Source organism: Numida meleagris, chromosome 6 (assembly GCF_002078875.1).
Source record: "Numida meleagris isolate 19003 breed g44 Domestic line chromosome 6, NumMel1.0, whole genome shotgun sequence".
Taxonomy (NCBI): domain Eukaryota; kingdom Metazoa; phylum Chordata; class Aves; order Galliformes; family Numididae; genus Numida; species Numida meleagris.
In genome coordinates this window covers 28,490,007-28,514,339 of record NC_034414.1, presented here as the reverse complement: position 1 = coordinate 28,514,339, position 24,333 = coordinate 28,490,007, and the positions used below count along the sequence as shown (strand labels likewise).

Genomic DNA, 24,333 nt, shown 5'->3' with positions numbered 1-24,333 from the left:
TTTTCCTCCTGTCTCTTTCCTCTTTCCTTGGCATATAACAAAGTACAATTTTACATGTAATATAACACAGAAAAATAGTTCACTATAACCATACCTCTTCACTACCTTCTGTTTGCAGCAGTGGGCAGGAGATGATGGTGAGGATCCTGAACGAGTCTGATCTGAGAGGCTAGACAGGGGTGTTAGAAAATGTCTTGCAGCTCAAGAAGGAAGAGTTGAATTGTACTGAGGTGGCCTCTTCAGCCTTTCCGTGGCAATACAAAGCTGAGGGGAAGCTCATCCTGGTGCTTATGAAAGCAGATCTCCTAGCTGAGGCGCTTGGTTTGTGATAGCAGGTTCTCTGGGGATAGCTGGTGACAATCCTCAGTGGATAATCTGGCCTGAGTCTGGCTGAGCTGCCCTTCTGATGAATTTGTAAGGGGGTTTGCAGTCTTTCCCTAGAGACTGTTCCCTCTGCAGCGTGGTTTGAGACCCTCTTTAGTGTCAATATGTAACAGTGGGACAAGGAAGGATTTAAACAGGCTAAAGAGCTTCCCCTGGAGACGGAAACTGAGTGCATCTGCTCAGCTTGTGGCAGCGTGTCAGCTCAGTGCTCTCATAGCGCTTCATTTTGATGGAGGGGTTTTATTTCCAACACAGGCTTGGAAAGGCCTGAAGTGATAATGTAAAAATCTGCTGTCTTCTCAAACTGCGTAATTTTTGGCTAAATAGGTATAATGCCTAGATAAGTTGAACTTTATTAAAAAAAAAAAAAAGTGTGTGAGGAGGAGAAAGAGAGGCTTCCTCAGGTGCATCTCAGAGGAGACTGATCTAAAGTGTTTGGGGCAGGAGTCCAAAGCCTAGACTTACCTTTTGCTAGTGACTGTACACAGGTGAAGAGCCCGTGTGGCTCTCTGAAGTGAGCCTGTATGGAAGCATTAGCTGCAGGAAGCACCAAACAGGAATTTTTCTGAGGTTGCTTCTATTGGCCATCTCCAGAAGAGATGTCACTGATAAAAGAATTGTGAGGTGTTTTATATGGGCAAAATAATGGCGAGGCATAACTGCCTTTGCCTGACACTATTCATATATCAGTTGCTCAGTCTCAGGAAATGCTCATTTTTCATGGTGGCGAGTGTTTTTATGACCTGAAAACAAAAGGGTATATGTGTGATTGGGTTTTATCTTTTTTTTTTTTTTAATACTCTGTTATCTTATGCATGGTATTGCCTGCAAACGAGTGCCCTGTACTTAGGGTTTTTCATGTTCTATCACCTTTCAACATTCTGTTTGTCTCCTGTGATTTGAGACAATTATCCTAAAATGGTGTGGGTGCAGGGGTGTGCGAGTGGGACAGGGAGGGAGAACTTGAAGAAGCTGCAGTACAGAAAACAGAATTTCTCTTCTGTTATTTTTATCCTGTGAAGTGAGAACAGAAGGAGGATTGCAGAAGTGTTTCTGAACACATCCTGCTTAGTTTCCCATAAGGCCTTGAATGCTCTCTAGCCTGCATTTTCATGTCTGTTCCCCATATCTGCTGTAGCAGTTTGGACCACGGGCAGCCTAATGCCCAAGTGCGTGTAATAGTGGGGTGTGCTCTGGTGTGGGCTGCTGCTCACGTGCATCCCTTCATATGTACCTGGGTTTCTCCTTTGTTTTCCTGTGTTGTTTTTTGCTTTTCTCTTCTTGGTTAGCATTTCCTTTTCAAGTGGTATTCTGTAGCGTGAAAATCTAGGAACGTATGTCACTGTTGGTATTAAAAATAAAGGGAGAAGGCCAGAATATTCAAAATTGATCTGCTTTCCTCCCTAGGTATTTTCTTTCTGTTCCACTTCATCTTCCAGTTTCTTTACTTGTAAACTGAGGGCTTGCATTCTCAATGGATTTTTTTTATTGTTTTCCCCCCCCCCCCCCCCCCCCTTCCTTATTACTCATCCCTGAGGAAAAGCACAGCAATAAGAGCACAATTAACCCCGAATCCCCCCTTCCTTCCGTGTACTTTTAGTTTATGGTAATTTGAAGACCAGCTAACCCTTGTGACTCTCTAGATTGCTCTTCCTTAGCGAGATAGGAAGGCAGGCTTTCAGTAGCCTCCATATCCTGGGTACAGTAACATTGTTTCATTTAAACCATGACGTGACAATTGTTTTTTCCCACCCCCTCCCATGCCTCTCAACATTCTGTGGAGCAGACACTTGGTTTTAGTTTTTCATCTGTATTTATCCCTTGCTGAGAAGCTAGAGTTTTTAATTAGCGCAGCTTAATCGTTAACTAACACGTTGCAGAAGGCACTCTGACTTTGCGTGCGATAAACAGCTTGCTGTACGTTCCCCAGCCTGTTTCCTGTGGCTGCTGCCCCTCAGCTCAGTCGTTTTAACAGCCAGTCGTCTTCCTTGTTAGAACCTAGGACCTGGGGAGGGCTTGGGTCGAAGTAGTCAGTGATCAAGTATCTCAGCTGGCCTCTGAGCAGCGGGCTGGAACCCTGCGCTACCTGAGGTGGTGCTTCCCCTCATACTGCAGAAGGAAACCGGGCTCCTGGCTGCATGTTCCTTAGGATGAGTTGTGATGAGGAGACCTGGGTTCACACAAGATGCATTAGGGTGGCTTGCTTCTCTTTTACAAGTGTAGGCTCTTCATGTGAAAGTAGAGGTGAGCCTGGTGGAATGGGTATTAGCAATGTCCTTGCTGTGTCTGTTCAAAGAAATTACCAGTATAGATGGCCTTCACTTGTCCAAATCCTCTCTTTTCTGCCTTTTCAACGGAAAGGTCTCTGCATTTCATGTTCCTAGTTCAGCAAATCTGTCACAAGAAAAGACAGCTGTTTGTAACAAGCATCATACCTATTGATATGTAACTTATATAGGGAGCTTTCTGGGACGAGAACTCACCTCTGTGTTAGTAGAGTGGCAGTTTTATGGCAGTGAGAATCTGGGAGGAACTCAGCAATGTGAAATACTTATCTCAAAAGCAGCTGGCTATGGAAACATGTAGTAAGTCTCCTGTTTCAAAGGTATGTCACCTGAAACCTATTAGTGCCTCTTGTCTTGTTTAAATGATTCACAAGGAATCCCTGGATTCTTCAGAAAAACTGATTTTTTTTCGAGCTACAACCAGGCTGCCCTGCAGAAAGTCTTCGGTAGAACAGGAAGATGGGAAAGGAAATATGTATACCTGTAATCCTTTTGAAAGAAACTGAACACTGAAGTTGGAAGAAATTGAAGCTTTTGAGCCACTGAATGTTGAACAGTTGGCACTTGCGTTCTTCTGGACTCTCTCAGCCTGGGTGCAAAGATGATCTAGGCTGCCTCTTGTAAGTCTCTGTTGCCTTGTTTGTTGTGTGCACCTGTGCCTCATCCTTTGTAACACTTCCAGCAGTGTGCATGTGCATTGGTAGGTGCTGACTGAAGAGGAGGGCTTGAATCAGAATTGCTGCTTTTTACAGAATTGTGCGTGTACTGCAGCCTCTCCAAATGTGATTCCAGTCAAGCCTCACTGAAGTGAGGATATGCCTTCTGTGAGGTACTTGCTGACGAGCAATCATATTTGCTAAAGCAAGCTGGTACTGTATAGTTCTCCTGCATTGCGCCTTTGATTGCAGCATAACCAATTCCCGCTCTTTCATATGTACATTTATTTGTTTGTTAAATACCTGGCATAATAAGTAGACTTCTAGTACTTACAGAAAGGGATACAGAATTCCTCTGTGGAGTAATACTTTGAGCAATTGTGAAGTATTACTCAGCTTAGGCAATGCAGCATGGTGCCTTAAGAAGGATATGTGCATATCCTGAATGCTACGCAGCTATAGCTGGGCGCTCTCTAACTCCTCAAAGGAGTTCGAAATACCACTTTCTTCACTTTCAGAACCTCATGCTATGTGCTCATTTTGTTTAATGCTCACAGGTGGTGGGTTTTATAGGATGGTGCAGCTTTTTTTTTTGTCCTCAAGACACAAAGAACAATATTAAGTTTAAAATCAATAAATTCTATATGGATTTTTTTTTTCCTCTGGGACTCATTATTACCTTAGTCTTTCTCATCTTTGAGTTCTTCTCTGTGTCCTCTTTGGATACAAAGCCACAACTGCTGTATGTGATGATGGTAGAATTTGCTGTAAGTGTAGAAGCTAGCCTGTTTTTCAAGTTGAGGAGATGGTGGTTTGTTTTTTTTTTTTTTTTGGAGAAGGGTGAGGCTGAAGAACAGCTGATAAGATATTTCAAGCAGGCTTAACTCATTAGTTATACTGGGATGAGCCCATGAATTCAGTAGTCTATTTCAGATTTTCACTGTGAGGGTGATTGCTCTTGTGCCCTCTGTATGTGATATTTGAAAGACTACTGCGGAAATGCTCTCCCCTTTGCAGAGAAGGGAAGTAAGAATATTGCAAATAGAGTACATGGTAAGTGTGCTGAGCAGCATGTGTTACTCTGCTTGCAACCCAGGGACTGGATGCTGAGAAGAGTACTTCAGTTACAGTGCCTGTGAAAACAGTCTCTGCCTCCTGAGCTGTCTTTATTTGCTTCCAAGTGAAAAACAAAACCGAGGGAGGTTAGGAAAGGTGCTTAGTATAGGAAGCGTTAATGGAAGCTTTACACAGTGCCATGAATGTTGCACAGTTGTTGCCTGCGCTTCTCTGCGTGCTTCCTGCCTAGCAAAGCCTGTGGCATCCTCAGGAAATAGAGCAGCGTGCTGGATGAGCTCATATTGATCCCGTGAATTTTCGCACAGTAGATCAGTTTCCCGAGCTGTGTGTCTGTCTGTAACTGAAATGTAATCTGCAGGGTGCTGGATGCTGCTCTCAGGTGGGACCACAAGTCACAGCTGAAAGTCAGTAGCATGTGGTGGAGGAAAGTAGGGAAAAAATAACACAGAAAACTGTAATTAATTAAAACTAGCCCATTTCTTCTATGTGAAGCTACTTTTAGGAAGGTGATGGTCTGAGTGCCTTTGGGAAGACAAACCTCTCAACAGTCCACCAGTCTCCTGGTGCCCAGGAGGTAGTTGTCAGCAGGGATAACGTTGCTTACCTTCCTGGAGAGAAGGGATATCTTCAGCTGTGTAAAACGAGAGTAATAAAGGTTGGGCATCTTGGAGGTACTCTAGGCCCAACTTCCTGTGCAGGGCAAGCGCTCAGATTATGGAGATCTGGTTGTGAGGGGGAAATATGGGTGTCTTCCATAATGGTTTGGGTTATATGTAATAGGTGAGTGTCCCTTGTGACACCTTCCCTCAGAAGAAACAGAGTTCTGTTCCCAGGCAGTGAAATCACTGCTGCTAGCCAGAGTTCCTAAGAAGAGGATTGCCAAGGTTTTGTTGTTCACTTCCATGTTTTAGGTGATATTCAGCTGGCTGCTGCTGTCTGGGCTTTTGATGTTTTAAAAGGTTACGTGCATTCTTTTTCCCTGGTATTTCTGTGGAGAAGGCATTGCTGTGGTGAGCCTTACACTTGGATTACTTGGCTGTTTTTTTTTTTGTTTTTTTTTTTTTTGTTTGTTTTTTTAGGAAACCCTCTGTAACACAGGATGAGCTTCTCTGAAGTCTTCTGGAATTAGAGCTAAATTACAGAAGCTAAAACTTAATTGCATAAAAATTGCACATGGATTTACTTCTACAATTAATGGCCTTTTCCAGTGTAATAGGATGTAATGTGTGGCAGCTGCATGCCTTGTACTGTGGTGTGTGACCATTATATTGTGTTTTTTTTACTGTTCGACTGTAAGGTTGCCAAGTTTCCAGCTGTCTGTGTAGGGCTGTGCCAGCCACCCCTGACACACCGGGTGACGTGTGGGGAGGCTGTGACCTTGTACGTGTGGGTGGCTGTGGGAGGGTGGGACAGAGCCAGACTTGAGAATACAGGGCTGCTACCTGGCCTGGAAAGGAAAACTAAGCTACTTTGTGGTAGTAGGCATTAAATAAACTACTGTATTTATCTGGGATGAAAAACATGCAGTGACAGCTATACTACAGAGCAAGATTTGCATGAATCTCTGGGAAAAAGTGAATTTGAACATCTCTTCCCATAGTAGTTCTGAGCTAGAGCTTGCCTGCTTTTCTGACAAACAGAATGGCTTCCTCTTCAGACTTCATTGGGCTGCAGAACTCAAACCCTTGGTGTTCAGAAAACAAACCAAAATGCTGTTACTCTGGGATTTCTGAATGCCTAGTGAGCAGTGACTACTTAAAGGTAGGAAATCCTACCTGGGAAGTCCTACCTATGCCTGAAAAATTGCTTTACATCTGTTCATATAAGATCATGAAAGTTTAGAGCATAAATGCTTCTTTCTCCTTTTAGGAGATTGTGGTGTGCCTGTTGTTGTAGATATAGCCCTTTTGATACCCTGCAGAATAGATCTGTTTCTTCCAGGGCTGTAGGCTTCAGCTATCCTTTTCTTTTTCATCTCTAGTCTGCATGAGGTGATAAGAAACCGAGCAATCAGGAGTCAGGTGAGTCCAGACCATGGCAGAGCAGCTTGGGGGCATCTTTAATACCTGAAGCTCCTTTTAATTTACGGGTGAGAAAACCACCCTTTTATTATTGTATGTATGACAAATATGAGGATGAAAGTGAGACTTTCTGAGATGAAACTTAACTGCTTTTAAGTAAGAAGTGATAGTGCCTCTCCTCCATTGTTAATGAAATTTAATATTGAAACTGCAGGGCAATGAAATTTAATATTGAAACTGCAGGGCTGAGTGCAGACTTAAGAAGAGAACGTGTGGAAGATGACTTCTGCCCTGTGAAGTGCCAGCCTCTCCCTCTCAGCCTCCTTTACCCTTTGCAGAGGGCAGGTGCCACATGCAGTCATTTTGACCACTGCCACTTCCTGCACTCCTGTGTGCGTGCACTGGGATCATGCATGCAGCTGTTGGTGTGCTCTGACCTTCCTTTGTTCTCAGGTTTTCACTTCTTCGTGCCCCAGAGTGTGATAGGAACACTGTGTGCAGCCACAGATTCAGATGATGTTAAAATGCATAGGATGTCCCAAGTTCCACATAATAAGAAATGAGCAAACAAACAAAAAACCTCAAAGCCTCGAATTTTATTTTTCTCCACAAAATCCACCTTTTCTGAAAGGAGTAGCAAGGTTGCTGTGGTTTTGATCACAGTTAGCCTCAAGCAGAGTTAATGATACTAGGCAGGAAAGAGACTGTACAAGTGTTTGTTATAGAAGTCTATATTTAATCTCTCCCAGTGTCTTTTGACTTGCCTAAAGCTGTGCTACAGCCATTGTGATTTCCAAGACTTTTGATTTCTGCACCCCTCCTACCCACCCCACCCTGAAGTCTGGAAATGCATTTAATTCTGTGATGGTTTTGCTGGCAATAGGTGTTCCTTTTCACGTGGAAGAAACCTAGATTATGGATCTTGCTCAAAATCGATTGTGGGTGGCTTCTGATGCCATGGAAAATCTTATATAAGGATAATTTAACACAGACCTCCTGTGTTGCAGCAGGGCTTAAAGTCAGAAGCCTGCATTCAGTTTTCAGGTTCCCTAGGAGGCTGCTGCATCACGGGAGTACACTGCTTCTGTTGCTCTCTGATGTAGCATGTACCCTTTTCTAGCAGGATCACCAGTAAATGAAATGTATGTTTGGGGGGAAATAATGGGAGTAAATGACAATGCTACCAAAGCATCATCAAAAGCTAGGTTTTTTATAAGCATAAGATTGAAGTTTCTGGTCCTAAGATGAGACTGGTACCAACCCCTAAGTAAATACTTGACTTGGCAAAAGCTAAAATTGACATATTAAATTCCTTTTCCCTCACGCACTTTCTGGCAGTGAGGCTGTTAATCAGACAGTTGCTGTCTGTATCTCTGCTCTGCTGCATTGCTTTCCCCTCATTGCTTGTAGGGGAACTGAAACAACCTTGCTGCCTTGGCAGGGGACTCGAGTCCATATGAGAGCTCTGCACCAAGAACATGGGGGTATCTAAGCAAATACTTGGCCCTGCTATAGACACTTGTGAGTTGCTTTTTTTGTAGGAGTGTTCATGGTTTCTTGCCCGGTTCTCTTCCATGGACAGAGCCTAAGAAACAGTGGTATGTGTCACTCAGAGCAGCACAGGACTCACGCTAGAGTGTTTTAAAGGGATGGAGAGGGGACACTGGGATGTGCTGTGACCTGGATGAGTCTAGGAGCTAATGCTGGCACTTGTTAATCTGGCCTGTCATTTTCCATTTTATTTACTTCCGGCATTTGATTGTCAGAGCAGGCTTATATGTGCTGTTCTCTGTGGCTTAGGCTGCTCAGCACTGCTGCAAAATCCTTCTAATCCTTTTTTGCTGTCCGTCTCTTGCAATGAAAACTCAATTGACAAAGTGACGACTTGAATTTCAGAGAGCAAGTGAGGATTCAGGTTTAGAAAGAATAAAGAAGCAACAAGTATGGCAAGGCCTTATTGGGACAAGGAGCTCTTCCAATAGCTGAATTGGCTTGTGTGCTGTTGAGGGACTTTGCAAGTACCACCAGTCTTACCTGCTTGCAGAAGACTTTCACAGCCACATGACAGCCGCCACCAAGTGCTCAGAAAGAGAGGGGAAAACATTTTGTCTTTGTTATGCTTTGTACTGATCTGTTTTTTAAAGAGACAGTGAAACTGTGTTAAGATTGTCCTACTTGACCTGCATGTCCTGTATTGTAACATTGCTGAGGGATAGCACCGCTGAAGTAGAAACCTTCTCAGCTGATGTATTTGTGTTGTGACAGCATTGCTTTCTAACATCGTACTAATGTGTTGCAGAAAGAGGTTCTTGGGTGTTCAGACCTGAACTACCTCTATTGGTTGCTATTACAGGCAGAGCCTTCAGGAGCTGACAGTGGCTCCAGGATAGCAGCTGAGATGTACTGTGGTGACTATCCTTACTACTGCCGAATGCATCATAGCTCCATTAGTAGATTACAGTTTTGTCAGAGCACTGCTGTAGACATTCAGCACTGCAGCTCTGGCCGGATAAAGCAGGCTTGTGTTAAAGCTAAACAAAACTTCTGAAGGGTCATTCTCGTCTCCTCATTCTGGGGTCTTGTAACGAGGTGCTCTGAGCTTAATTGTCTAGGCCAGAATACCAGCAGCACCAGTACTTCAGAATGCCAAATCTGTTTTGAGGATGATAGGGCTGGGTCGGTGGAAGGGGAATAGCTGTTTTCCCTTGTGTCCTGGGAGGAGTGACCTATTACTTCTGCTTTTAAATATGAATGAACTCATTTTCTGTACCTCAGATACAGACCATATGGTGCTCCTGGTAGAAGTAGCAGATGTTCCTCTCTTGCTCTGTTTTCCTTTGTTACACAAATTCTCTTTGTTTTCTTTCTACCGTTTCTGCAGGGGGCTGTAAGAGCACAGATCCAGTGTATCAGGTAATTGCTTTGAATTTTTAAATGTGCATTTAAAAATGAAGGGCACAGAAGGACCTGCTTAAAATGTTGTTTGGGCCACCTTACTCAAGTGTCTGTGTGCATAGACGGTAACTGAATGCTGCATTCTGGGTCAGTGCTCTCAGCTGAATAGTTTTTCCTTCTGCTGCACTGTTGCTAATGGCCTCTGAACTTAGTTCTTCACTATAAATCAGTGGTCTGCCCCACCTTCCTCGTGGTGCTTTGTTTTAGTTTGGTTTTACTTGTGAATGCCATTTCTTTGCAAATCTGTTGAACTTTATACACTAGAGCAATGTTGCTTTAGCGAGAGAATGGGGATATTTCTGGATGCCAATGACTATTTTCTTTATATTTTCCGTACAAATATAATTGTTTGTCCGCTTGTTTACCTGAGTACTGTTGCACTTCAGTAAGGGAGGGAAGGTGTATGGTGATGGATCACAGCAGACAAGTATCTATGAGCGCCAGCAGACCACAGCATCTCTCAGCCTGGCATGCAGGGATTGGAAGATTGCACCATGAAGAGCTGGTCTTTTCTCTTTGTTTGCATGGGGTTTTTGTTTGTTTAAAGCGCTTGACACAACACCAAGAGAAACTTTGGTTCTTGCTGGGAAGAGTGACTCAGCTCCTCAGAAATGACATTCTTTGTATTCCTGGGAAGGCCTGGCTGGAAAGAGGCACCTTTCTCCACCCCTGGGGCAGTGTCCAAGGCTCTCTGTGAGCCTGTGCTGCTTTGCTGACTTGTGTGAACTCTACTGCCCGTGCTGCTGGAACAAGTGCTGGTGTGAACTGCTGCCTGCTTGTCCAGGTGTAAGACAATTTTTTCCCTTTTTCTATAAATCTAACCTTGGTCAAAATTTCAGAAAGGTACTAGCGTGGTTCTTCTGCCAAGTATGCTGATGCATCATCTGCTGCTTTACTTTGCAAGGCTTATGGCAATGTGTGGGCCGATATTCCCCCTTTGGGAAAGCATGGACTTCTAGAGAAGAGATTCTGTCCCATCCTTCCACTGAAGGAAGCAGGGGCAGGTGGACGATGCTCTCTGGGTCTGAGGGATTTGCTACAGATCATGTTCCACAGAAGGTTGTGATACAAAGCTGTCCTTCCCTCTGTGCTCAGAAACCAGCAGTCCTCTCTGGAAGACTGGCTGCTTTGGGTCCGACTGTCTTCTGTTGGGGCTATAAGTCACTTGTGGTAGGTGCTCCTGTTGGTGCGTTCGTGGTATGCTTCTTAGCAACTGCAAGCCCTCGGGCTCTATGTTCTTTGAGACAAGGTATTTCCTGCAAGCAGCTTCTGTTGGAAGACACTCTGGCTTGCAGACAGTTCCAAACAGAGTGGCTGCTTGGCCATGCCACTGGGCAGAGCCAGCCCATGGGCCACGGTGTATGAATTATCCATTTGTATAAGAGACTGAAACCTTGAGAACTCTTTGTCAGAGGGAGAAAAGGTGCATCTGGGGACAGTGGGCTAAGGGCAGAGCAGTTCAGTAGCGAACTTGGGTCCTTTGTCCTACTGCTCTGCGTAGTTGGCTCACCACAGCTGTTGCAGTAGCCTATTGCCCCTACTTCAGCCACGCGTTGGCTTAGACTCGAGCCCTGAAAGACATGTTCATCAGCATCTCTTGATCCCAGCCAAGAAGTGTAGGATCGTTCATAGGTTCTTCCTCTTAATGAGAAGTGGCTAAACTGGGGAACAGTTGAAGGAGAAAAAAAAAAAAAAAAGTGAGGCAATAGGAGAAGCAGCAGGCAGTCTGAAAGTACATCTGGCACTGGAGAGGAGCCAGTCTGCTCCTTTTTCCCTGGAGCAGGAGATCCCTGTGTTCGCAGTTGCAGTTGTTTAGGAAGATGTCAGACAGACAGCTGTAGGGTGTCACTGACCCCTTGCATGGAGGACAGCAACCTGCTTTACTGGTATGCAACACCTCTGTGCCCAGCTCTGAGAAGAGAGCATGTGGATCAGCCCTCACGGAGCAGAGCGATGCATTCACACCTCCACATCACTAATGCTGCAGCCACACAGCACCTTTGAAAATGCACAAAGTAACTGCCCTCAAAACCTTACAAACTCATTCATCTATGCCCAGGGGTGAGTTTTTCAGTCATGAGCAGTCCTGGAGATGCTGCTAATGAGTTCTGCTGAGGAAGTAGCACAAGGAACTGGGGGGAGAGGGAAGGTTCACTCAGGTGTGTCAAATGTGAATTGAAGTGTGTGCAGAGAGGGTAAAGGGATGTGGTAGTAATCTGAAGGAACAAAAGAGAAGAGAAAGCAGAGGTGAGACTGTGTTAAGGCTTGAAGATGTGAGGAAAGAGCTGGGAACTGGAGAGGAAGGGCCAAAGGCAATGAAGTAATGAATATGCAGTCCTACTCTTTACCTTATGAATAAATCTTGTTTTATAAATCAACAAGGATCAAGCTAATGTCAGTCACTGCAGCTACAGAAATAAAAAGGGAGTTAAATATTTACTGATACGAATTTGAGGGAAGGAAGTCTGTTTCCAAGCAGGCTTGCTTTCTGATTCTTGCTTCTGAGCCAAATTATTGGCATGTTCTGAGACAGAAATAGCTCAAGTATCTGAGTGACCTTTTAATTTCCTTTTCAGTCCTCTGAATCCACTGTAATGAACAAAGAGAGCATTAAGAAGAAGCGTGGTGTGGATCTTATTGGGTGTTTGCAGCAGACTAAATAGCTCTGGCTTTCTCCAGGGGTTAAATCATAAGAACCTATTGTGAGAGTAAGATCACAGGGAACCAGTCATGGCTCAAATTCAAGAGGTGGCTTCTTTCTGCCGTGGGAGCTCCTGATGTCTTTGTGACAGTGTTGGGTGGTGGTGGTGGTTGTTTTTTCTGGGTTTATCCAGCAACTAGCACGGTGTGTTCTGATTCTTAGGTTCAGACTTGTGCCTCCCATTGCCTTGCAAATGCCAACGAGGCAGGAGGAGCTCCTAAAGGTTTTGTTCTCCTGGCCACACACCTGTCTGAAGCAAATGTGTGCCTAAGCAAATGTGTGCCTCGGTCTTTCCATTTGCATCTCTCCCATTGCACATACTTTTGCATCTCTCCCATTGCACATACTTGCACAGTGAGGCAGAACAATTAGTTGTAATGTGTCAAAAAGAAGATTACAAAGCATATGCTAAAAAGATTACAAAGCAAATGACATTTCAGCTTAGGGACTGCCCTTGGGTGGGGAGATGAGGGACGTGTATGCAGAGGGGAAAGCAGCAGCATGAGAGACTGAGGGCTTTTGTGCACACCATGAAAAAGTTATGCAGCTAAAATGCCATCTAACCTTTTCTTGTTATATTTGACAGACAGTTTATCTTACAATAAATGTGGTCCATGTAAGGCAAAGGAGATCCTGCTCTAAGGAAGCATGTGGCTTTCAATTCTTTTGGAAAATGTGTGTCAGCATTCAAACATAGAACTACAAGCTGGGAGCTACCACAAGACTATCAGGTTTTTTTGCCCTTTTTTTTTTTTTTTATGTCAGGAGAAATCTTTTCCAGCTTGATTTTTAGCGAAGTAACAGGCTTGTCTCAACTCTGCTGACTGCTTGTAGGTTAGTAGGAACAAGCCAAGTATTGCTTGAGATATACCTGACGCTTCTCAAGTAAATCAGCTGTGTCACCTAGCTGTGGTGGTAAGCTGAAGTCTTTCCAGAAGGATTCTAGAGCTCTGGTTTGACCCTTGAGAAATGGTTTCTTGTGCAAGTCATCTATACAGACCAGCCTGCAGATCATGTTTGATCTTAAAAGTGTTGATAGTCTTGATCACTTCTCTGAAGCTCTTCAGGACTGGTTCATTCCCCTGATACCCTTTTTCCTTCACACTTTTTTTCCCTGGCATAACAGCGAAGGAAAAAAAATACTATTTAAGAAATGGGGATTTAATTTTGTTGAAATAAGCAGAAATTAATTGCCTCTTGGAATGAAGGTGGTAGCATACTTTGGGTTAATCTCTTTAATATATCTATTTAAAAAATACAATTCTATCCCTTAACATTGACTTACTTCACAAACTAGACACTACTAGTCTTGATGATATTAAGGTAGTAACACGCATGTCCCCTATTCCAGTGTCCTTGTCAGCTTTCTGAGACTTCTGTGAAGTCTGGCAGCCTGATTGTACGTTGTGCATCTTTCTTATATTGTGGTGCTTTTTTGTGTTACTAGCACAGTTCCTAATTCACCAATCTCAAACCTTTTGTACTTCGTGTAGGCTTGAGCTGACTCTTGTAGAAGTGAGCTGGGATCCCTCTGCATGCTGCCAGTTCTTGATGACTGGCTTGAAGCTGAACTTTATATGCACTCAGGAGTGTGCAGTGGGGACTGAGCATTACCATGCTCTGAAACGACAAGGCCCTTTCATGGCTGCTTCTTTTCCCTGTTCCCATGTTTCATCGTTCTCATCACATCAAGATTTCCTTCTATGGTATGCCTTCCCTAGTCTCTAGACTTCTTCAGAATTTGTTGTTTATTTGCAAGGAACTTGTGAAGGCTCTTGGTGCCTTTAATGTAAATAAAGCATGGTCACGCTTGGCAGTGAAGCTGAAACTTATCCTTGGACTCTGAAGTAAGTCGCTGGGCTCAGTCCTTACTGGAAGATGGTCCCTCCTTTGACAAGGGTGGGATAGAGCTTCACTGGCATCTCTTTCCATTTGCAGAGTGTTGTAAAGCAGCCCCTGCAATGACTTTTAGAATCTACCTTCAAGTGCCTCTCTAGAATCTACCTTCAAGTGCCTCTGCGAGGAGAGTGATTTGAAGGTGGTGGGAGGGCTGGAGAGGGAAACGGTGGCTGCGGCACTGTTCTAACAGCCCGGAAATGGGATGTGGCTGTTGGAGAAAGAGAGCTTCTGGTAGCTATTGTGCTCTGCAGTGTACTGTAAGGAGGGTGGTTTCCTAAAAATGTGCCTTACAGCATCCTGCGGAGCCTTAATGGAGCTATTTATTTTCCACAATGCAGGCTTCTTTTTGTCCTCCTCCCACTTCCTTCTTCTGGGCAAACCCTGCCTGGGAAACAATGCCTCTGCTTCATGAGGAAAGGAGACCCAGAAGTGCAAAGGGAGACAAAGAAGATAGTTTGCTGCTGAGAGGTGGCTGTCTTGCTACACCTAGTAAATGTCATGCTCGGATCAGCCAGTTAAGCAGTTTTAGGTGAACTAGAATGCGTATAAAGCACGTGGAAGCTAGCCTTTTGGCGAAGTGAGGTTTGTTAAGTGGCCTTTTACAAGATGTTGAGGGCATCTGTTGAAAGCCTGCACAGCTGCAAATGGTAGACTGCCACTTTCTCTGAATGCTGCTGCTGTGCGTGACATCCACAGTGCAATCTTTCCCTAAGGTTTTTAGGTGGAGCTACAGATAATATCTTAACTATTAGGTTTTTTTCCAAGTTCTTCTGTACGTATGGTGAAATGAAGCTAGCTTAATAATAATAATAATAATAATAATAATAATAAAAACATAAAGCAACAACAAAGGAAAGAAACTGGAACAACCAAAACCTTTACTGTCAGTTCCTGTGCATGTGCCATTTATATAAGCTCTGCATAGTTTTATTTTCTGGTGGAGAAGAGTGAAAAGCAGCATTAACCTGTGCGTGAAAGGCAGGTGCTGATGTGTGACCTCTCTGCATGGTACATGTTTTTTACTGTGTGTAAAATGTCCTTGAAATGGTTGCTCTTGCTCTTAAACTGCTCCAGTGCTGTTGTTTTACTTTACTCCCTGCTCTGGGTGAGTATCACTGTCTCTTGAAGAGATGCCAGAGGACTTCAGAGCAAGTTTCTGATGGTGCATCAAGCTAAGTGCTTACCCCACGCACACCTAGCATTTATAGGAACTGATACTTTTATTGCGGTGTGGTTTTTATTTAAAATGTTTGGCCTTAGAAGAAATGGGAATTGGTAGTACTGAAAGATGGAGCAGATTGCTGCAAAATGACAAGCTACATCTAAGTCTAAGGCTGCAAACAGTTGTGATGAGAAGTGCTGATTCTCAGAAAGCTAAATTGCATGTCAGGCTCACAAAGAGGGGAAAACTAGTGTAATCTTAAGAGTACAGTAATAAAGGGAACGAGTGAATTCCTTTTGAGAAACTCACTTGAAAATAAATTAAATGAAAGTGAAAATCCTCTGCCATGGAAAGGCATTTTAAACTTTCATCATGCAGTTCAACTGATTTTTGTGTATTAATTTTGTGATTCTGTATGCTTTTGTAGCTGATCTCTGTGCTGTGCTTGGAGCAGTATGTTACAGGTACAAACATGGAGTGGGAGACTGCTAGGGTAGCTTGCTGTATACTAATTTTAATAACTCATATTTAATCAATTCACTGTGAGGAGGCCTTTCTTCCAGAGGCAGGAAATTGCTTGAGGATTTTTGGCTGTGGCTGGAGCTTCATAATTACTTGCAAAATGCCTAAAAACAGCAACAACAAAAACCAACCACCACCACCACCAACAAAGCAGAGTTGCAAGGCAGAGAGCTAAATAACCTGTGTTCTCTAGGTTTTGGATGCCTTGTCTTCTGACCTAGGGCTGGCACAAGTGGGATTCCTCTCTGTGTGCAGCACTTCCTAGCCTTTCACGTTGTTGCACAAAAACATAGGATGGACTGCCAAAGCCAGTGCTGACTTTTGCCATCCTGCTTTGTATGGCTTTTCCCCCTCTCCCAACTTCGATTTTGTTTGACTTCCTGTAGCTTTGGCTCTGTTGCCTTTGGCTATAGCAGAGCACCCTCACACAGCTTTCCATTTTTCAGTTTGCATAGAAAGCAGGCTGCTTAGAGCCCTGATTTAGGGGCAGGATTTTGATCGAGAGCATCTTAATACATGGTAAATCATCCCTGCTACATTCTAATGTGTGTTGAAGACAGAGCTGGATTTAGGAGCAAGAAGCCTGAGCGATTACTTGGCCCAGCAGCCTGTACAGGCTGCTCTCTTGGGTCAGAGCAGTTCCTTGCAGAGCTGAGGTGGGAGCCCCGTGCCTTTCCCCGGCTGCTGCTACCAGCCACAGTGCTGCGTGGGTGCGAGGACCCAGTTTTCCCAGCAGGTCCAGGAAGGTCGGATTGGTGTTGTGGAGGGGGTGGTTGGCTATATGAGGATGGGGGAGTGGCAGCATGGGGTGCAGCTTTGAAGCTGACCGGGTGGAAGGGTTGCCCTGTAGTCGAGGTAGCCACAAAGGCTGTCTGTGTTCAAGTGCTGGGGGCAGAGGCAGCACTGGTGTACAAGGGGCAGATGAGAGGACCAGTGAGTAAGGAAGCTGCTGCTGCTATACAGACGGAAGAAGTCTGAGCATCAAATTGGCTTTCCATTGAAATGCAGTTTATGGGATTTGTGTATGACAGGTTTTGTCCTGGGAGTTGTTACTCCTTTCTGGCTTACTCCTTCTCTCCAGCCCTGGTGTAATGGTGCAAATGGTTACTGCTCAACTTCAGAATTGTGCCTGCAGGTCACAGGACACCAGTTTGCTATGCTGTTGTAAGGTGACCTGTGCTGGATATTCTGCTCCAAGCACTTGGCCTGGGCTCAGTGTGTGTCTGCTCGCCTATAAAAAGTGGTTAGCGGCAGTTCTTAGTGCTGCTCTGGTTTGATGTGCCTAGCTCGTGCTACTCAAATCAGAACATAATGAAAATGGATCCCTTGTTAGAAAATCAAATTAAGTGTAGCCTGTTGGGGGAAACCAGTTAGAGAGAAACAGCTGTGGGGTTCTTTCTGCTTAGTGATGCATGTGTTCTTTGTGAGTACATGACTTAAAATAAAGGAAGCTGTTAGGACTCCTGTTTCCCACGCCTGTTCTCGCAGCCCCTGAGTATTAACTTCTGAGATATTAATTGGTGGTGCCTTGCCTGGAGCGTGATGGCTGCAAGTGGGGCACTCAGATTGGCGCTGGTCAGTGAAGGGCACTCGGCTGGGAGCCTGTGGGGCTGCGTGACCTGCAAGCGCTGCCCTGTTTCTCCTGTGGTTTAAACTATAGGGGCTTTGAGTGACAGTGCAAAATCGAGTTTTCCTTCTCAAATTGCACGTTGTCAAAAGAGAAATGTGGCTGGGTTCTGCAGAATGAAATGTGTCCAGTACCACTGTGATCAGCTTCTGTCACAGGGAGGGTCTGGAGCAATTGCACGTGCGTCTGTGGCATTAGAATGATGTATCTTAAATAGAAAATATTAAATGCTTTGCTGTTACAAAGAAGAAAAGTAAAGGGGTGTAATGAGCTAATATTTCCTAGCCTGAGCCGTGGTGCTGAGAACGATTGAAGGCCTGCTTTTTTTCCACTCATTGAGAGTTATTGAAGCAGTTCTGTGTTATGATCTCAAAAGTAGGCTTAACTTTAGAACCAAAATTAGGAAGTGTACTTCTTAACTTTCTCAAGGTTGTCGATAATACTAGATTGCTGGAAGATTCAACTTTCCAAGTAGTAAGGGGACAGAGAGTGCTTTATGTGTGCGTGTGTATTGTAAAACAGCTTTGCACTGACAGATGTCTAGATGTTGACACCTGGAAGGGTCTGATATTGGAACACTTCTGTATAAGCTTTGACACAACTAATACACACCATGCAGCAAGTATTGCCATCCTTTGGAAGTGGTGAGTGCATGTTCCCATGTCTGGGTGGTAATTTCTAAATTTCTTGGGAGTGGTACCTCACAGCTCTGCTTTTAGGTAGAAATGTAAAAAAAGAATGTTAAAATCTTGTAGTATAATTATGTAAATATCAGATTGTTTCACTGAAGTTATATGGAACGCTTAGGAAAAGAAATTCCCAACTGAATGTCCTCATGAAATGTCCTTTGCCTGGTGGTATTGCAGCTGTGTGTATAGCAGACTGATGCTTTTAGCCACATCAGTGGAAACAGAAGCACAGCAAGTAGTAAGGATGGGGAAAAGCATACTCTAGTAGTGAGGATATATGAAATAAGCCTTTACTGTACATGTGCTGTGTGATGTATTCCCTGAAACAGATTAACACAGCTGCATGAATGAGAAAATCTTAGATATAAAAGCAACCCAACCAATACAGCACCTCTTTGAGAATCCTGTTCTTACTAGACGTATCATTTCAAGCTTGTGTATGCTTTCAAGGGGTTCTGCCTTTGCATGGCTTTTCTTTATTCTCCTTCCCTGAAGCCATTTCAGTTTACTGTGAGGTTTCTTTTTTAGGACTTATTATTTTTGGAAAGCTTTCTGGAACATTTTGTACATATGGTTCTCTGTAAATGTGCTGTTGTACTGATTAAAGCTGAAAGTATGAAACCTTGCCTCTGTGATGCAGTGCGGCAGGGGAAAAATGCTGAAACAATAGTTTCCAAAGGGAATGCTCTTCCAAATAAAGGCATATCTATAAAGGAGGAAAAAAAAAAAAGCAACCAAAAATGCATGGGGAAGATTGCATATGAGATGTATTTTCTGCTTTCCCTTGTGTCTACTTGATCCCATAAATAACATAAATGTCAGTATGCTTGCAAAAAAACGATCAGTAAAGTGGATACAGTATTTCCTTAACCAGTTTCTCATGATTCATTAGTGCCATGACTCCATCACTATAAGCCTCCTTGTAATAGCGCAGAAATTTGCAATGCATTGGAGGTGTTGTGTATATTAACTCGTCTAACTCTCAACCCTGTCCCTTCATGGCTCTGCTTTTCCTCCTACTGGTGCCTGGAAGTTCATAGCAACCGAGCCGCCTGTAAGTATCCTCTCCTTCCTTCTTTTGGAAGGATGGCCAGGTTTTTAATTGTGACCAGATCCTAGAGCAAGCCTTGCTTTACTGTCACAGGGGAAAGCAAGTCAGTTAAATAGAAAACATCTGGTGGCTCGGCAGCTTTGGTGTTTCAGTTACTGCATGTTGACAGATCGGAGCACCTTGCTGCTGGTCTGTCCCCTGCAGTCAGACGGGTGATGCATTAGCTCCTGACGTACATTTTTCAGAGACCTACTCTGATGCCTTCTTGCCAAGATGGAATTTACTACTGCAGTGCACAGATTTACTTAGAAGATCTGGATAATGTGGCTGGCTGGTTCTTAAATCTTTGATATACCGTGCATAAGCAATGAAATAGCAGGTTAGGCTGTAGGAGTTGCAAATCTGTGAACTACAGCTGAGAATGAAGTAGCAAGAGACTTCTAAATGTGCAGTGAAAATACACTTTACTCTGTTTTCTTTGAAGGATCAGGGCCCCTCACTTTGCTGATTCAAGCCCTCTTCTACAGAAGATTTCTTCAAAATACACAGATGTGTCTTGTGATTTTCAAGGAGATAACTACAAGGAAACCAACCAGGGGTAACGCAGAAAGGATCTGAGGTGTTGCATTTTCTGCTGCTGCTTGGATGTACACAAGTGTCACTTAGGCTCTGGGCCTTCTTTCTTGTTCATTTTCAATGGCTGGTAATTAAGAACAGAGGAAGATGGCAAGCGAGGTGCCCTCAGCACCTGCAGTATATCAAATGCTATTGGGCTTCTTTGTTATGTTTAGAATTCCTCCCGTCCATCAAACCGGGATGAAGAATGGTAAGACATCTGAAGTTAATCTACTACTACAATTTCCATCATGTTTAGAGTGCTGAATACCACCCCTTTTTTTTCTGTTTGCAACCCTGTACCTGCTTCTTTGCTCACCTTATTTTGAATGGGAACTCAAAATTCTGAATTGTGGGTGGGGCTCTGAGCAGCCTGCCTGTAGTGGGTAGCAGCCCTGCCTGCCTGCCGCAGGGCTTTGGAACTAGGTGGGCTTTAGGGCCCCTTCCAACCCAAACCTTTTGCAGGAGGCTACATGCTGGTCCCAGTCTGTGGGATACCCTAATTGATGCATTGCTGCAGAAGGGGATATGTGCAGTACAGCCCTCTGCTTTTTCATAATTCAGGGATGAAGGTGTAAAATTAAGCTACCAAACACACATTCTATATTATCTGGTTATGGCTGGGGGGGTATTGGTGTTACATAGGTTTTTTTTAGCTATTCTTATTTTTAATTTCCTCTTCCATGTTTTCCAATTATCATGGATAAACAAGAGTTGACTGTGCTGATGAGTCATACAGTTAAGATATTTTCTAAACAACCTTAAGGTAACTTGAAATGCTTTTTTTTTGTGTCTAGTTAAACTGGACAGTTTAATTGAACTGTTGAGTTATCCCAAAGAGTTAAAAATACGGTTATTTTTCTAGCAGCTTGCAGTTAAACTGGTTTTGCTACAGAAAGTAGGTAAATTAGGAAATCTTTTCCTCTGCTGTCACTTGGACTTGATTTTTTTTTTGCAATTTTTCTCATCAGACAGTAAAGAGGATGAGGATTTAGGGTTTTTTTGGTTTGTTTTCAAAGTTTGACTGCTCACGGAAGACATAAATAAAGTAAGCAAAATAAGAATAAAACATAATAAAACCATAAACAGCAGTTGACGGCAAAAGATAAACTCTCTGAACCAGTGTACATGTCAGTGTGCAGCGTGGCTGTGAGGCAAAACAGTTCTCCTGCTCTCTGGCACAATCTTTGCTGTGTGCATGAGAAGCGATTTCTGAATATTGTTCCGTAAGGCGGGAGGCAGAAGCTAAGTGGTTAAAGGAAAGATTTCTGATGTGCATGAGGATAACTCATTTTCCTTTGGCAAGTTTGCAGCATGGTATTTAAAAGTAAGCCAGTAGCATTCCAAACATACTTAACGCTTCCCAAGACACACTGCACAGAATCCAGGTTAAAGACTGGATTCTCCAGTCTGTTCTCCAACAACAGTGACACAGGACATACGTAGCCTTGCCCCAGGCACCTCGTGCAACCAGAGTGCCTCTGTCTGTCCCCTGACCCCGACGTCCCTTGTCCTCGGTGTACCAGAGCTGCCTGAAACTGCTGCTTTTTCATGTCCTGAGCATATGATCCCCCCCCCCTCCCAGGTCACTTTTCCATGGCAACATAGAAGTGCTGTGATGACGAAATGGGGAAAAAAATCAGAAAATTAGTCATAATCCTAGAAAATGTATGCATGCTTGTGATGTGATCTTGTATTGAAGGATCTGAATTGGCGGCTTCTAAAGGTCTGGAGGAGAAATGGCAGAGGTCCCCAAACAGCTTAGCTTGGGAAAGCTGCTGCCAAAAGCAAGTGCGTCATCTTGGAAAGGGCCCGTTGTGGTTTGGGAGTGGGAAGTCCAGTGTGCGTGCTATTGGGGAAAGCCAGTGCCCACTTCAGGGCGTTCACATAGGAGACAAGATGCTACTGTGAGGCCAGCGGCTCCTGGTGCTAGGAGCAGGGCTGGAGGGTCCCTGGGAAGGCTGCTGGCGCACGGCTCAGCCTGCGGTACCTGCAGGAGCCAGGGGTGGCTGGAACCAGGAAGCAAGGAGCGCTTTCCTTGTTCGGAGCATTCCCGGAGAGGGTGTGGGCTGTTGACTTTGTGGCCACGCAGGACAGTTTATATTCTCTATATTTAAAATGAAATAAAATGACCTCTATGACTTGAAGCAGTTAACCAAAAAGAATCTCTCCCCTCCTTACTGCATTAAAGCAAACTGCTGACTGTACTAAATATTATCTTTGAAAACATCTGCTTGGACTTTAATCCTCCTGTAACCCTTTAGCTTAGGCTGTGGCAAGTGAAACAGGTTCGAAGCGTTCCACCTCCATATCCTCGTGCTACTGTAGGCTTCTGCCTTGCTGCTAGGATTGAGTAACGAAGCCAGTGTGCTCCTCGCTGCTGTGTATGAACAGGGGAACCACTTTGATTTACACGAACCCATGAACTGTTAAGCTCTTTCCCTGAGAGTATGTTTCTGCTGATAAATGTGTGCGCTCTACAATGTGTTGGCGCTGCTAGAACAGGGAGAACACTTCATTTTTTCCTCCTGTTAACTTCTGTTTTCTCTCTACAGCACACCAAGCTGTGCCCTGAGATAAGGGCTGTCAGTCTAGCAAACTTCAATTCTTTGTGGTGTGTTTATTGATGCATTTCCATTGGCAGCAGTCAGACCAGATTGTAAGAGTTCCTATGGGATGTGGCTCAGTTGCACTGGGATGGGGAAGTGGGGATGAGAAAAGGAATATTTTACTGGCATGAAGCAGGTAATTGAAGATAGCCTTATCTGTAAAAATGTGTGATGCTTCTGCTGGGAAGAAAAGGTTCCCCCTGCAGTGCTATAGACCCTCAGCGAGCTGTTTGGGTGTTGCCAGTTAAATTCTGGAGGTGGAGGCCTGGAAAGTTGTTATGAAAGCTGTTTCCCCATGAGCTGTAGGTATAAGGAATGTGCTAAAAACAACAATCAGCTTTCAGAGAGTAGAATGTCTAAATAGCTTCCCAACCAGCAGCACCCCTCTGGGCAGAAAAGATACCTTCTTATCTAGGCAGAATCTCTTTCATCTTCTAATTTTGCCAAGGGAAAGTCAAGCTGGGAACAAGTTTTGTAACTTGGCTGAAGCCTGAGGGAAGACTCCTGTGGGCAGTACCTGTACCCATTGTCTTTTAACAATTCAGAGGGGGTTATCAGTGCTATCTAGAACGAAATTGTTTTGCTGCCTTTGTCTCTTTCAATTCTCACTTTGAGCAAAGTCAACTGAGTGGGATGTTACTGTAGGCATGGCAGCATCAATTTAGGCATTCCTGGTTGGGCAGCCCTGCATCTTGCAGGCACTGTTGCTGATAATGTGGGACTTGAGCAACATGAAGCTAAAAGGAGATGTGGAAACCATGCCTGGCTTTTTAGAAGAGGGAGAAAGCAGTGTGCTTTAAAGCAATCTGTTAGTGAATCAAGAATTAGCAGTAATTGATTTCCCCAGAATAAATTCTTGATTTAGATATCTATTGGTTATTGTTGACAGACCAAAATTAGACTACTGGCTTCCATGTATGGTCTTTGGGAGATGAAAATGCCTCTGAGATAGAGCAGCACAGCTCAGGCACCTCTGTGAATCTGTCATAATTGTGTTGTATTCCCTTCTTCTCCTGCCTGCTGATGTCATGCAGTAAGCCCTGACCCAGGGCAGGGAAGGCTGCCTTTGAATTGGCAAGACTTGCAAAGTTTTGTGTGCTAAGAAGGCTTCATTAAGTTGGAATGGAAAGAACAGACCTGTCTTGTTGTAATCAAGACATCCGTTCACTGAAAATTGCGCGCTGCATTGAGAGCTGTAATTCCGTGTGACTCAGAAGGAAGCACCCAACTGCTGGCCTGCAGTACAAGCCAGAGGCTGGCATGTTCCAGCTGAATAGGAATTTAGAATCAGTGCGGGAGATTTGACTTGCATGAGGGGGTCAAATGTACCAACTAGCTGGCTTGGCTTTCTTCAGAGGAATGTTTTTCATGCTGTGGCCTGATTACTGCTGGAGGAAGTCTAGCAGGTAAGTGGCAGCATCCTTAATGCTTGGTAGGAGGGCTGTGCTTGGTGAATTAGATCTTCATCATTAGATCTTCATCAGCGGAACATATTAGAAATGTATTGACTTCGTTACAAGTGTAGAATGGGATAACTTCATTTCTCTTCCTCCCTCTCCAAATTAAGCAGGAAACTGATGGGGCAGGCAGAGTTTATTGTAGCATCAGCTCCAGACTTACCACATGGCATTTTAAATATCATCTTGAAATGGTATTTCAAGCTGGGGATGTATACAGATAAATAAGTCCTCTTTGGCAGAGGCTCTTTCACATGAACGATCCAAATGCTAAAGATGGCTCTTTTGTGAGTTAGATATGAGCAAAGCAAAGGCATGGAGCTAGGGAGCTAGCTTTTTCCCCATTAGGATAACCAAATTTTTATCATCAAATTCACATACTCCTTCCAATAATGCTACTTTTTTTTTTCCCTAAGTAACTGGAAATGTACATTGTGGCTGTTTGAGTTGTTTCTCTGGTCAGTGCTGGCCTGTTGAATCCCTCTAAGAAGTACTTAAGGATCTCAAGGTCATACTGCCTTCTCCAGGTCTCATATCTGATCACACAGGATATGAAATGGTACAACACCTGCCTCTACACCTCTTAGATTTATTTGGAGTTATCCGACAGTTTTGAAACTTAA

The 24,333-nt window shown here is 44.0% G+C and overlaps 1 protein-coding gene across 7 annotated transcripts in view; it reads left to right on the top strand.

Moving 5' to 3' along the window:
- Window positions 1-24,333, top strand: part of SUSD6 (sushi domain containing 6) — a 77,761-nt gene that overhangs the window by 6,000 nt on the left and 47,428 nt on the right. For 3 of the 7 annotated variants that reach the window (XM_021403163.1, XM_021403165.1, XM_021403166.1), the window contains exon 3: window positions 9,305-9,336. The exons of the other annotated variants lie outside the window; for them this stretch is intronic. The gene's annotated coding sequence lies outside the window, so the exon portion shown is untranslated. The remainder of the gene's footprint in view (window positions 1-9,304; window positions 9,337-24,333) is intronic. 7 annotated transcript variants of the gene reach the window in all.